This window comes from Ornithodoros turicata, chromosome 7 (assembly GCF_037126465.1).
Source record: "Ornithodoros turicata isolate Travis chromosome 7, ASM3712646v1, whole genome shotgun sequence".
Classification (NCBI taxonomy): Eukaryota; Metazoa; Arthropoda; class Arachnida; order Ixodida; family Argasidae; genus Ornithodoros; species Ornithodoros turicata.
This window is the reverse complement of record NC_088207.1, coordinates 47,423,287-47,438,067: the sequence shown is the minus strand read 5'-3', so window position 1 is coordinate 47,438,067 and position 14,781 is coordinate 47,423,287.

Below are 14,781 nucleotides of genomic sequence, written 5' to 3'. Positions count from 1 at the left end.
CAAAGTCATACACGATATCAACCCATCACAGGTCCCATCACAGCCTTTCCTATCTGCTTTGCTTTGCAGTACAACGATGTTGGTCATTGTAATAGACTAATAGTATTCGGCACATGCATGTTGAGTGTTGTGGCGACACCTTAATCTCTTCCTACCACAACCTCCTGCATGTACAGTAGGTGGAGCTGCCAACATAGTGAGTCTCCTAGAATTTCCAAGTTATGTTGATGTTGATGTTGATGAAGTTAAAATGTATACGAAAACAGGTGAGCGCTTCTATTGTGAAGAGCTCAAGGGTCAACGCGTTGGAACTTTGGAAGGAGATCCACGCAGAGAAAGTTGAGAATTGTGAGTTCGTGAAGGTTGCGATTGCCCTTCCTCTATCCTCTTCGACACTGCCATGTCGACTAGCTCTCCTGATTTATCTCCGTGGCTTCAGCTCTACCAAAATGTACATGTCGACGGAGAGAAAAGACGAAAACAGTGTGTGCAATAGATTGTTTTCGTATTTTCTCTCCACCAAAGTAACGCGTTACTTTTTAGCCGTTACCTTATTACAATTTCAGTGGAGTCATTTGTAACGGTGAAAACTTTGAAAAACGGTGAAGAAAAAAAAAAAACGTTTGCCACCAGAGTAATAGTAACGGTAATCAGTTACCTTTCTCGAGTAACGTTTACAAGTTAGCGACGTTGTACGTTAGTTGTACGCAAGTTGTACGTTAGCGTACTGGTTGTAGCGAAGTAAATCCAAGAACTACTTTCAGATCCCAAACAACAAACTATTTCTACTCAAATATTTTGGTGCTTTGGTGGTTGGTTGTTTGTTTTGGTGAAAGAAAAAAATAATGGAGTGAGCGCCCATGATCCTCCACTAGTCGAAATTGAAAGATGAGATAAAATAAATAAAAGAACAAAAAGTGGCAGACACGGGGACCCCAGAAACCACGAAACCACGACAGTGGTCACAGTCACATCCACTAGCGTGATGTCTAAAAAGGAAAAACCAGTGATGGGGAGTATTTGAAGTACCAAGTATTCAAGTAGTACAGCTTTGGGACAAAAGTTTACGAAACACGGCACTAGCGTTTTTCTTCATCATATCGGGAAGAGATTGAATAAGAAAGGGGTGACCCGGCAACTCTATCCATCTCTCACTATCTGTGTCGGCTCGCCCCAATTGAGAAATGTGACACTTGGGTGTTCCGTAAATTTTTGCCCCAAGTCGTACCTTAAGTACATTTCTGAGTACTTGCACTTTACTTTAAGTACGTTTCGAATGTGTACTTTATACTGTACTTAAAATACATTTCGAATTGGGTACTTCGTACTGTACTTAAAATACATTTTTCTAGTACTTTTCTGTCAAGTACTCAAGTACCCAACCGAGAATCCAGGCAAAAATCATAAAGTACCAACAATCACTTTTGAGCTTTTAAAGAGCATTTTTTAAAAAGAAAATCCACTGTTGAGGGGCTGGAAAGGCTGACAAGGAACGTTTATATGATATACAGTCATAAGTTTGGAATGCAGAGACACGCACACATTGACACTGCGACCGTCAGAGAGATGGTCTTGTCATTTCAGTTCTCCCGATGCATGAATCTAGTGCTTTGTTATATTGTTTCCTCCATTGGTAATTAATAATAATTCTATATCGCAATGTGTAATTGGCTTTTAGGTATTACATGATGAAATAAAGTAGTCTGAAACGCACACATGCTTTCATTCCATTTTTACATTTTACGTTATGGTCACATGAATCACAATGCTGCAGCAAAAAAAAAAAAATCAAACCTTCATTTATAAAAAAAATATCTTTACATTGCGCTTCGTCCTTTTTATTTTCTCATATTCTTTTTTGAAACATGTTATATTTCAGGAAGCAGCAAGGAATGCTCAGAAATCTCTGTTGGCTTGAGCCTTTATTTTCCCTCGCGCGTAAAACCCGAAGATTAGTATACCAGAACTCTCCACCAGGCAGGGATCACTGAGCTTGGACCATGTCAAGGTATCATACTATTTTGCACAATCACAGCACAGCTGACTGCCTCCGTGTATGTAACTGCAAATTATGTCATGTGATTCAGTTCATATTCACGAGTTTCATGTCATAGCACTTGGCAAGAATGCGTGCTAAAATTTTACAAGGAAACGCAAGACATATCTGTGAAATGCAAAGTGATACAAATTAAGTTGACAGTGTATTTGATGAGTACTTTAAAGTACTAGTACTTTGTAGTTTACTTGAAGTACATTTGTAATGGAGTGTACTTTGTACTGTACTTCAAGTACTCATGATGCGAGGTATTTGGTACTTTACTTTATGTACACTTTCGGGGTATACTTTGCCCATTACTGGAAAAACCCGCCTAAACGCCTGCAGGAGTTGGAGATCTTTGATATAGCTCGTACAGGAACACAGAATGTTGCCTATTTTGAGTTGGCTGTCGGCGCTGATGACATCTTGGCAAGACAGCAAGATATGTTCTTCCACCTCAACAGACCCCCACAGTCGGCAAGTATATGGAAGTCTGCCTTCCTAAGCCTTTTGTGGTTGACTCTATCCAGTGCTTGGCGAAGGTTGTAGCGCTTAGTGGTTATACGTCACAAGGACAAAACCGGAGTTCGGTAACGACAGGGTCACTGATGATCTCGTGATCACCGTCAAGCGAAACGCCATATTTTTTATATGCCGTTAAGTGGAAAGTCAAGACCGTAGTTGAAGAACACAAAAACAAAAGCACTGAAGATGTACGAAGGTGTAAGATTATGGTACGAGCTCTCGTGCACCAGGCATGCACTTCCTCAGGTACGGAGGAATCGTTGCCTCGTGCACGAAAGCTCGTATACCATAATAAATCTACCATTATCTTCAGTGCTCCTGTTTTTTTTTTTTTTTTTTTTTTTGTATGCCGTAAAGTGTGAAATGTACAGCGCGAAAGACATCACAGAAACACGAGCAAAGAATTGAGCGGGTATGTGCATATGCATTTTCAGCTCCTGTAGACACAAATACTGCATTTACCTTCACTTTAAACGAATACACTGTATAAAAAAAAGGAGTAGATTTAGTCCCCTTTCGGGACTAGATGCGTTACAGCAACCATTTCGTCCTTTTCGGAACTATACTTACGGAACTTTATGCGAGGTTTAGTGAAGCTGTGCAGTTCGCAGTAGTACATTTCAGTTTTACGGAAATAAACTAGGGAGTAACTGCAATCTAGAAGCTGTGATTACTCTCCTTCTCTGTCCCTCCTCCTTTTTTTCCTTGGAGCGTATATTACACTGCTTCAATGCTCTGCCACCGTCACAAGGTGTCAAAAACGACGTTTAGACGCATAGAAATTCCAAGCTACGTCGACCTCGGAATTACAAACACAAAAAAGTAGGAACCGTCTTATCTCTATATATTCTATGTCAATTCAAGAATCGCACCTCTTTTTATTTAATGAACCGTATACTCAATCATTCGAAATCTCGCCTCGCACAGCGAGTCCATGTGTGCACAAAACGAACACAAGTCGATCAATCCTCCTCGGCTCAGGCTGTATTCGCCATTCGGGAGGCGCTTAGTTCTTTCGCCGAGTAATTTAAAATATTTTTATGCAGCTTTAATTTTCCCGTCTACCTCATCTAAAGAAGATTCTCGTTCTCTCTCGTCAGTGGTAATTAATTAGAGCTCCCCCACCTTGAAACACGAATTCTTAATCACGCCATTAGCGGCATATTTCTTTTGACTTGCCCGGCCATATAAGCGCCTTCTTCAAACATGGCCTTCCTCAAAAGACGCGATAAATGACGCAGGGAGAGAGGGGCGCTGACTGCGGGGAAGAAGAAGAGGAGGGGCCCTGACGTCATCACTGGAAGGCGGAGCGTGACGAGCTGGGGGAGGAGGGGGAGGTGATGATGATGCAGAGAGTGCTGAGCGATCCAACATGGCGTCGTGTGTGGGAGAGAAGGCGTCAGATGTAATGGAGGCAGATTAGCGACAAATCGCCCTCCGTGAGCAAAGAGCGACCGCAGCTGTTTCTGTGGGAGGTCACCAGTTTGAAACGCTATATGCAGCGAAGCTTGACTATACCTGTATTTGACCGCACAACCACGGCCCCTCGATTGTTGTACGTCGTTTGTTGCCTGTGCTTGCGTGCGGGTGTTCCACTGACTACAACAACAACAACAACAACAAATACATGATGATTCTTCCTGCCTGTAAATCACACTTCGCCGGTTTCACAGAAGTGCTGCAGGGAAAATAACTTTACGGGTGCGGCCGCATTACGAAAAAGTCGGTTCCTTTTTGTTCATGCCGTTCTTGCGAATTTCTTTGTTCCGTTTCAAGTCAGAGCGAACCTTCGTACAATAAGGTTTTACTATAATTTTTGGTGCAATCGTTTCCACGTGCCGCCCTGGGGTTCGAGAAGCGAAGTTACAGGTAGAGCGGATCGTCATTATAGATCACGGATAAACACATTGTTTTGTACAGCTCCCGTCAAGCTTAATAATAACACCGGAAAAAATATGGCCTCGTTCCCGAGCGCGATTACAGTAATCCTTAGGGCCATGAGGAAATCTTAATTGAACAAAATTATTCTCTTAGTTTAACGCAATGATTTTGTTCACCCCAGGGCGGCTGTTACCGCGCTCGGAAATGAGGCCGAATTTTTTTCTATTATTCTAGTGTTTTTATTAAAGTTGACGGGTGCTGTACATCAATAGTGAGGCGACGAAGAAAACGTTGGACGGACGAACACAAAGAATGTCGCGATTTTTCTATAAAAGAACATAACGCTAACAGAAAAAACGGGATATGGTAAATTGACAGCCCGTAGTGCGAACCAAATTTTGAGGGCACAAAAATTCTTTACAAAGCAGGAAAGTTGGGGCAGTGCTATATCAGGAGACGGTCAACATAAGAAAAGCAGGTGCGTCAGCAACTCATCAGTCTACCTATCTTCGGATATAGAGCAGTTTATCTCGAAGGGGCATATCAGGAAGGATTGACAGCAGAATCGCAAACAAGAAAAGAAAACAACCAACCAAAAAGCTGAGAAGAAGAAGTAGGGGAGAGGGAAAAGCAAATATATGCAGATAGAGTTGAGTAATAAAGTCTTCGTTTGTGAGTTCAGTGCTACGACTTGTGTCGTCCTTTTAGGTGTTGCCATGCGCTGGGGTTTTTAGCGATTTTATGGGGAACCAAACAGACCAATTTTTAACCTTGTTCAACCTTGTTATCTTTTTGGTAAAAAGGTTGAAAGTACGTTAGTGTTTCTGATAGTCCGTCCAACATCTTCCTCGTCGCTTCGTGTATAATAAGTAATCAATCAGGCCAATTTTTGCTCAATTTCATTTTCTCACGCTCTTTTTTTTTTACTCACCTTACGTGTAAAGCTAATCCCAATTATTATTATTATTATTATTATTATTATACCTTTTGTTCTTGCCGTTCAAATCAGAGCGAACCTTTGTGCAATAAAATTTTAATATAATCTATGTAAAATGTAAATGGGCACGCAATAATATGCCAACGCTTATGCACTAAAGGTGTCCCTCCCATAAACGCACATGCGAATAATATACATATACAGGACGGATCCCCGAGACATCTAAAATTATGTGCTATTAACCGCACTTCTCAAATTCACGAGGAATTCTGCTGCAAGAAATGTCTCACGAATTTTAACATCTGATATCATTCGTGTTCACGTACGGAGGTTGTATTCATATATTGTATTCACGCATTCATGTACCCAAACTGTATTTGCGTTTTCACGAGCCCAAGTACTTATTTCAATTTTTTTTTTTTTTTAATTATAAAGGGTTAGCCGGCCAGACGAGAGTTTACTGGCTATATTTCTTCGATTGAAATCAGGGGGCAGAGCGCTGATACTCGATTCTAAAAAGTGGGAAAAGAATAGAGAATGAATGTACAACAATGGCGACTCAATGCGCTAGTGAAACTATACTAGGCTGTCGAATTCACCAAGCAACATTTTCCGATCTCACTGCAAAAAGTACAAGGCCCTGTATACCGGAAGGCTTTATTAGGCGAACGCCGAAACATCACACGCGGGCAACTTTTAGCAGAAAAACATTCCCGTCTACTTTCCTTCACGATTATTATTTTACTAGCATTACTATTATTATTTGTACTACTAACGATTACTATTATGACTAAACTCCGTATTTTGTGTCTACAAAAATAATAATATTAATAACAACAAAAAAGAGGAGGTGACATTCGATTTGGACTTCCCACAATTAGGCTTTAACGTTATACTACAATGTAATGTAATGTAGTATTCGTGATACTCGTTTTCATATCGCTATGACCCTCAACCCATTCACACTCGAAAAAGAGGGGGGGGGGAAGAAAAGAGGAAAAGTGCTCGCCCGACCCGAGCCGATGAATCCAGGAAGGCAACACTCATCTATGCAAGGCATCTATGTCAAGAGAATAAATCACACGTGTTCAAAAGGGAACTTTAAAAGAAAAGACAGTATTCTAGGATAAACTCTAAAAGAAATTAATCACAAAAATCTGGAAGAAAGGACGAATGAGGGTGAGAGTGAGGCGGAGAGAGGCGCCCTAGGCGACGCGGCGTTGCAGCTTGACTTAATCTCGTAGCCAGGGTTGTAATGAGAGAGCTAATTGCGAGCCCTTCATGGCCTCCCCCCTTCGCCCAGCGAAACAGCGTCGCTTAATGCCGAGAATATGCAAATGAGTCCGTTAGGCTTAGCTCGTTAGCAATTAGGGAAGCGGTCCCCGGACTGCCGCCATTACTCACTCCGAAAGAAGTTTCTGGGGCCGCCGACATGATTCGACAATTTGTTATCGTTTAGCAGTTATGCTAATCAGCCTCCGATGCGCCACTCTCAAACGCACGCCCAATGCATATACTATATGGCTGGAGATTCAGTCAGATCGAGAATGAAAGGTCGATCCTTCGAGAGGAAAACATGCTTATTGTGCTGAGGAGAGTCGACTGAAAGCAGATGAGAAATGGAACAATAAGTGGACATAATTCGGGTCTATAACTACTTTTTTTCCGAATGCTGAATGCTACTTTTGCTGAATGTGTGCTGTGTGTGCCCCCAGCGATTCCGACTTTTTACATTCACTTGGTTGAAACCTTTGAGCTACATGTTGAACTCCATCACCTTAACTCGTTCATCTGTTTGTATTTTCTGTGTGTAAGCGTCCTGGAGTAGCCAATTCGACGACTTCGTCGTAGGTCACATCCCCATTTTTTTGCTCTATCACATCACCATCGCCATCATCACTACTTTTTTTCTTATTTAGTAGTAGTTAGCCAACATAATAGTTATGTCCACCCGTAACGGGAAAGAATAAGAGGCACACGCAACATTACTTCACACACGATATCACACATCACATCTTGTAGGAACGGAGTTGCCTCAGGACAGAAGCCGCCGATATTTCGACGAACAGAGACTGTTCTTCTTCTGGGCACCGTCCTCATCATTGGCATGGTATTTAAAGGGTTAGGTGTGACGTGTTTAAAGGTTCATGCGCATGCATTTTCGCATGAACCTTTAAACACGTCACACCTAACCCTTTAAATACCATGCCAATGATGAGGACGGTGCCCAGAAGAAGAACAGTCTCTGTTCGAAATATCGGCGGCTTCTGTCCTGAGGCAACTCCCTTCCTACATTCTACCGGTTCGCTGGATTTCTACCCATCTACGATCACATCTTGTAGGGTTTTCATAAAGGTAGCAACGTACTAACATAATCAAATCAATTGCGAATCACCGAAAAATTAATACAACTGATTCAGTTTAGTAAAGATTTTAACGTAGGCTGATCGATTGCCCACAATGATTTTCCCCGCAATTTCGGTGCCTATCGATTTTTTCTATGTTTTTCTAATGTATCTAATTCCATCACTTTACGTCTTAATCCGGTTACTAATATAATAATAATAATAATACTTTATTTTGAACGGTGCCCATCAACAACCGTGAGGTCTTATAGGTGAGGTGTATATAAGTTCTTGCCGTGCGCAGAAGATATAACTCTTACAGTCCGGTCCTTTAAATTTTGCGAAGTGCACTTTTTTGGTGGGGACCTCATAGTTGCATATTCCAGAGTTGGCCTTGTTATAGATTACAGGTTCGTCGGCAGCAGCTTCACAGAAAGAAAAGTGAGTGATGAAGTTGGTGTCCGCGTGTGAAAATAAAATAATTCGGTTCGCTCTACCCCAAACAATCCTATACCGCTCACCTTTTTAGTCCAAATAACCCCATTCCTGTGAAAGATTCTCACATCTTGGCTTCCAATTCGTAGCATTCTAACCAAAAACAGTCGAAAGTAACTCCCATACACGATGCCAAAATTCCGAGAAAGCAACACCGATCGCTTCACTGGTTCCATCATTCCAGCCAGGACCCCAACTACGCAAAACTTTTTCCAACTAGCTCGATCGGCTAGCGAGCTAAAGGCCGCAACAACTTTGTTCGCCAGATCGAAGCTAATTCAATATTCCTCCATGCAAATGCTGCCCACTTTGAACCGAATATTCCTCACTTCCCTTTCACAGAGCGTAGTATAGTCACTTTGACACGAGCGACATAGGACAAAAAAGGCCTCCTGCGATTCGAAGGTCCGCTTATAAATGGGCTCGTATGGATCGTGTTGCTTTGGAGTATGTAGTCTTCCCGTGTATATCTTGAAAATTAACGCGAACTCGGGTTTGGCGCCGCTTTAGAATTGAATTAGCATCGGATTAGATTGAGCTGGTAACGAGACCTGCGTTTTAAAATGAGCTCCGTACGCATGACAATTCGGGCCCTGCCGATGCGCTATTTTGCAAAGCAGCTCGAGAATGAGGTATCTATTCGTTCGCCCTCCATATTTTTCCTTCATATCCAATCCAATCCAATCCAGTTCTAAAGTCCTTCATCATTGATTTTTCTCTCGCGTGCATTACCAAACCGATATTGTGCAGGAATAAAAATGATGTGTAGTTCGTGCGAGAGATAGAGGAAAGTTAAGAGCTATATTGGATCGGCAGCGAGTACTGCAAAAAGGCAAAAAAGAATTGCGCTGGGAGGACAAAAATAAATAATAATAAAGAAAACAATGAAAAACGAGTAGCGATGCTGTATCAATTATGAGTGATGTGACGTGATGTGATGTGAATAAAGAAAAAAAAATGGGGATGTGAGTTTCGACGAAGTCAAACTGGCTACCCCAGTACACTTAATACAGAAAGTTCAATCCGATGATGAGATGATGAAAACGCAAAAGGATGATGTCCAGAGACGAACAGAGATGATAATGGAGTTCAACATGTAGGTCAAAAGTTCAAGAGCTGCGCCCAAGTTAGAGTAAAGTGGCGAAATCACCGGGGGCACACACAGGACACATCACACATTCACCGTGTGAATTATGAGTCGTTGATGCTGTCACGGCAGATATCATAGTGTGATTGACACTCGAAGCCGATGCTCCCGTCGTGAACGTCGGTGGTATTGGTCGATGGTGATGGTGATGTGATAAAGAATAAAGGTGTTCCTCAGCAGTTGTATGAGGCGACAATTACGTCATCTATATCTGAATTCACTTTATTACACTCCACTGTGACAGTTGCTTTTGCGTGTTTGCTTCCCAGGTTAGATAAAATATTTAAGAAAAATAAATACTGCTTGCTGTTCTTATCATCCCGCGAGAAATCGTGTTTCTCAATAGAGTTCTCCGTGTTATGCATGGTGTAGTATGTAAACATTGCAGCGACTGAAGCGCCACAGTGGTGGGTGCCGGTCACCCTTGGAACCATTCGCGTGTTTGTTTTGCACATCAGTCGGCACATCACGTGACAATGACGTATAGTTCTCGGGAAACTCTATATTTGCTGCGGTCAGTGCAATTCGATATCTTTCCAGATGTACGATGGATCTCTCTTTCTAAAACTTCGTTTCATTTTCATGTACTTCATTTTTTTCCGTTTCAAGGTGGTTCAAATGCACAACCGGAGTCAGAACGAATGCACGCACTTTAGCACTTTAGCGAATGACAAATAACAGCATCAACTTCACCTCGCGCTTCCACTTGCACGATCACGATTTCCAATCCAATGTAATAATTAATTACGTAATATTAATAATTATATCTCACACTTGGTTTGCGGATCACTGAAAAGAGCCAGAACTAACCATCAAACGCGTTATTCGCGAGCTTATAATTTCATCATCGTTACGGCAACTACGATTTGCGTCCGAGATTTGTGTCCTTCTTGAACCTATATAGGTAATCTTCAAAAGAATCGTCATGACATAATTCCTTTGAATACTACAAACACAATACAAAAGCTCTATATGATACAGATATATAAATGCGCTTCAAGATCCTACAGGTATATACGGGCATAGCAAAAAAGAAAGCCATCATATATAAGAGACCAGAACTAAACTCCGCTCAAGCTATGTCCATAGCACGGCGCATAAAGTGAATGCAAACGTATGTAAATATATGAAAATTCGCAGACCTTCCACTAACGAACTTAAGCGGAGGCCGCGGAGAGAAGGGTTGGGAAAGCAAAATAATACAATTTTCCCGTCTTCTAGCAAAAATCAACCTCGCGTGTGTAGAAGCGGTATATCCATATTTCTATGCGCTGACTTTTTGATAAGAATGCATTCAACTCTTTCCCTCTCTATGGAAATTGCTAACGTTCGTTGCGCGGCCTTGTTAAGCCCTGCTCATTTGACGGCGTTCCGAAATAAAATGATGACGGAAAAGTAAAAAGGAGACGCAAGCAAGGAAAAGGTGTTACTTTACGCGTCTTTGACGCGGCAATGGGTTGAACGGCACATCATGTATTGTGAACGGAAGGCCGCGTTGCAGACGAGGGAGCCTTGGATGAACCATGTCAATCTCAAGCTCACAGCAACTTTATTTTACACTTTTCGGCTGTAAAAGTCTTGTCGCATGGAACACGCCTTTGTGGTGTAAGTGTCACATTGTACAGAAGAGTGTTTCGAAAAAAACACCCTGCTAAGTTCGGTATATGGGTGCATCACGCATGAGCACAATTTTAAAGGGCGTATTCTACAGAAGACACCACGTCAGGGGGTTATATTCCATTTAAACCACCGTTTCAGATGGCTGTTCTGCAAACACCTTTCTGGACACTGTTATTACACCTTTCAATTGAGCTTGCGGAGTACAAAAAAAGGGGTGTTTATTTACGACAAGCATGCCTTTTACACGCCGAAAGTTGTAAAAAAAGTTTACTGTGCATACCCGTCTGTTTCTTTACTGACCCACAGGCCACAGCAACGGGGAACTGTAATTGGGTGTAATCGGATAGAAAAGAGAGAGAGAGAGAGAGAAAAAAACAGGGCCGTGTTGGTACGGAGGCCACCCGGACTGGCTACTCCAACAGTCACAGCCTGTGGGAAAAGCAGCGAAAAGCAGGGTGAACAGCCAATACGAAATAGCTTTAGCAAATAAGCATCGCGCTACTTTTCTTAGCACTTACCGGCTGCGTCCGTCGTGCATTTGCGACAAAAAAGGAAAATGAGAGTAGTTTGTGCTTGAAAATTCCATAAATTTGATTTGATTTGATTTGATTTGATTCGACTTGATTTGATTTGAAGTGTGATATAAAAAAAACGATATTACGGAAGTCCTGGGCATGGGTAGATTAACACTGGTGAGGGTCTACTAGCATGACACTTGACTCCACTGGCTGCACGATATCAAGATACGCGGTCCTCCCGTCCATTATATAACAACGAAACGCCGAAGATATCGCCTGGGAGATAACGATCTTCAAATATGTATTCCCCATATCACCTCCAGCAGACCTGCGAAACGCGCACATTATCAATCTACAACGACAATCTCTAAGAATCCTGCCTTTTATGTATAACATTCAAAAGTCCCGTTAATGTGACCGCTCTGGCACAATAACCGTTTATGAACCCACCCGGCCAGAAAAGACAAAAAAAAAAAAAAAAAGAGGAGCACCTTTCCGCGCATATTTTATATAATCACGATCACGTTCTATATTCAAAACGACGACTACGCTCTGAAACAGAAAGACACCGGAAAATTGGAGCGGGCTTGGAGTGCCCCGCAAATGAGTTGGGGGGGTGAAAAGGGGTGGCTTAAATTTCATCAAAGTGTATCCAACTAGAGAAGAAGATACCCGATGTATACAGAAAAGGGTGAGGCGGGGGGTAAACGCGTTAATGAACAGCCTTGGGGTGAATAAAGGCTGCCGCGGAGAGGAAAGAATCTTGTTAGGACTTTAACGTTGAATTGCTCCGGCTCGTTTTCATTCCCTCTTCAGCGGAGAGTTCACGAACTCTCCAGTGTTTTGGCGCATTAGAGGGAACTCTGTATCGTGTTATTCTATTAAATGATTCTGTTCTCTTCATAGAGGTGCGCGCATTTAACGAGATATGTGGCGAAACTCTTTTAAACGTGGAATTCATTGTTTTCGCTCAGAGGCAGCAACCGCACTCTAAGCCAAAAAAAGAAAAGGAATGGAAAGAAATGCAAAATGAGGAGGAATTGCAGCTCCTGTAGTCCCCTAGACAGCAGTTACTGCCCATTTTAGTCCCCTAACCCCGACATTTACTCCCTAGGACTGCAAATAGCCAATGAGCTTCGCAGATGGTCTACTGAATGCAACGTTCTACGTGAATATGTGCTCTTCGTGAATTTGGTGGACTAAGACTATATAACTTAGCTAACTATATAACTTAGCAATTTTCCACCCACGCAGAAAAAAAAAAGAGCTAGAGGTTGTTTCATGCGAAATTATGCCCTATATGCATGTCGCAAGGTTTTATATCACTCGACATATCACGGTTGACGGTTTAATTCAAAGTATTTTCATTCATGCGCACGAGTTATGTACCTGGGACTCTTAGAACAGAGCGTGAAATGCAGTCTCCACCATGTGATATTCATTTAGTCCCATTGCGTTTACTCCCTAAAGGGATTAATTTTTGTGGCAAAGCGTTCCACAAAGCGGGTCCACAAAGGAGTAAAATTACTGTTCTTACTTAAAATTACTTTCTTCTTTTTCTTGGAGTGCGTCATCATGAAGTGATGTGGTGATCGACATTTTTCGCGCTTTAATTCACTGTTCACCAAATCACTATTATTCATGATTCACCATACTGTTCTTTTTTTTTTTTTCGTCTTTTGGGCGCAATAAACTTAGCATGTTATTTTATTGCGAGATGCTAAGTTTTGACTACAAGAAATTTTGCATAGGAAATGCTGAGCCTCGTCCTGAGTCCACTTCACGGTGTACCAGTTGTGTTCCTGTCATCCTCAAGTTCAAGGAAATGCTACTGTCAACTCTGTTACACCAGCTCAATTGCACTTTGCTACGTTGTTCGTAGGAAATGTCAGTTCGACACGTGTTTTTATCAGTTTTCTTCAGCTTTTCTCAGTTTACACAAAAAAGGAGTACTTTTAGTCCTTTGTGAAATAGATGTATTGCAGCAACCTTTTGCCCCTTTTGGGACTAAATGCACGGAAATCTATACGAGGTTTATAAACTATTTCCAGTGCTGGGGAGGTAATTTCATGCTCAAGGGGCTAAAACGGAGAGTAATTGCAATCTAGGGGGACTACTCCTCAATTTACTCCTTTTCTCCAATTAGAGTGCAAATATTCGCCGCATTGTTTTTAATAATAATAATAATAATCTTTATACTTCATTTTGTATATTTATATATCTTATTTATTATATATTTTTATTGTCATATATATAAATATATACATTAATACATATATATATAAGGGGAAAAAATTAGCCGGAGCAACCCGCTGGAACGTTGCCTGTGTGCGTACTGCTGACGATGGCCCAGTAAGGCCGAAACAGCTGTCCAGTACTGGCATGGCATGTTTGAGCACTTACAAACATATGTATTTATATATTTTTTATTATTTATATATATATATATATATTCCAGACAATGGCATAGTTCTCAAATTGTGTTAGCGTCCCCTCTGTTTCCCCCTTTCCACCCATCAGGAGGTTATTGGGAGTGTAAGTGTTTGTGTCATTAAATGGGGTTGCTGAGTTTGAGAACGTGTCGTGTTGTTATTTTCTGTTCCTTGTCTCAGGTTTTATCGTCGTTTTACAATGTACCAGCTCGCCTGCACCCTTGCACATCTATCATTGACTTCCAGAAATGCCTGGAATTAACTACACATTCCTAAACAAACTGAATTTTCCACAAGGTACCCTTCTTTTCCTAATCGTATTGACCAAAGACGAATCAAAACGCTTGGACCCAACTCTTGCACGCAGGTTAAAAAAAAACACGCACAGAAAAGAAAGCGGCGGCCGGTGATACAAAGACGTACAGGCAGAAAAAGTTGAGCCGCACAACAACGGCTATAATGGAGCACTTAATATCGGGGACGTCATGATAGGCTCTGCCACGATGTTTGGCGAAGCTATCAGATTCCGCGTGTTGACTTTTCTCACACACACACGTCGACTCTTGGGTCCTGCGTGAGAAATTATAAATATCCGCTAAAAAATAGGATCCACTTATGTGGAATCGGGGCTAAAGTGCCTTTCCACGCTGTTGGCCCTCTGGTGGCCTTTATTAGGTAAGGCACCATATACGGTAAATAGAATTATGCGCCGATATTTGTCGAGCAGTCTTCCACGGCTGAACGGTGATGAGTCTGACCACACAGGAAATTAAGCGACAGAGTGTGCATTATGTACGGGCTGGTATCGGGTGATGGGTGCGAGTAAAGGATAAGATGTGTTTA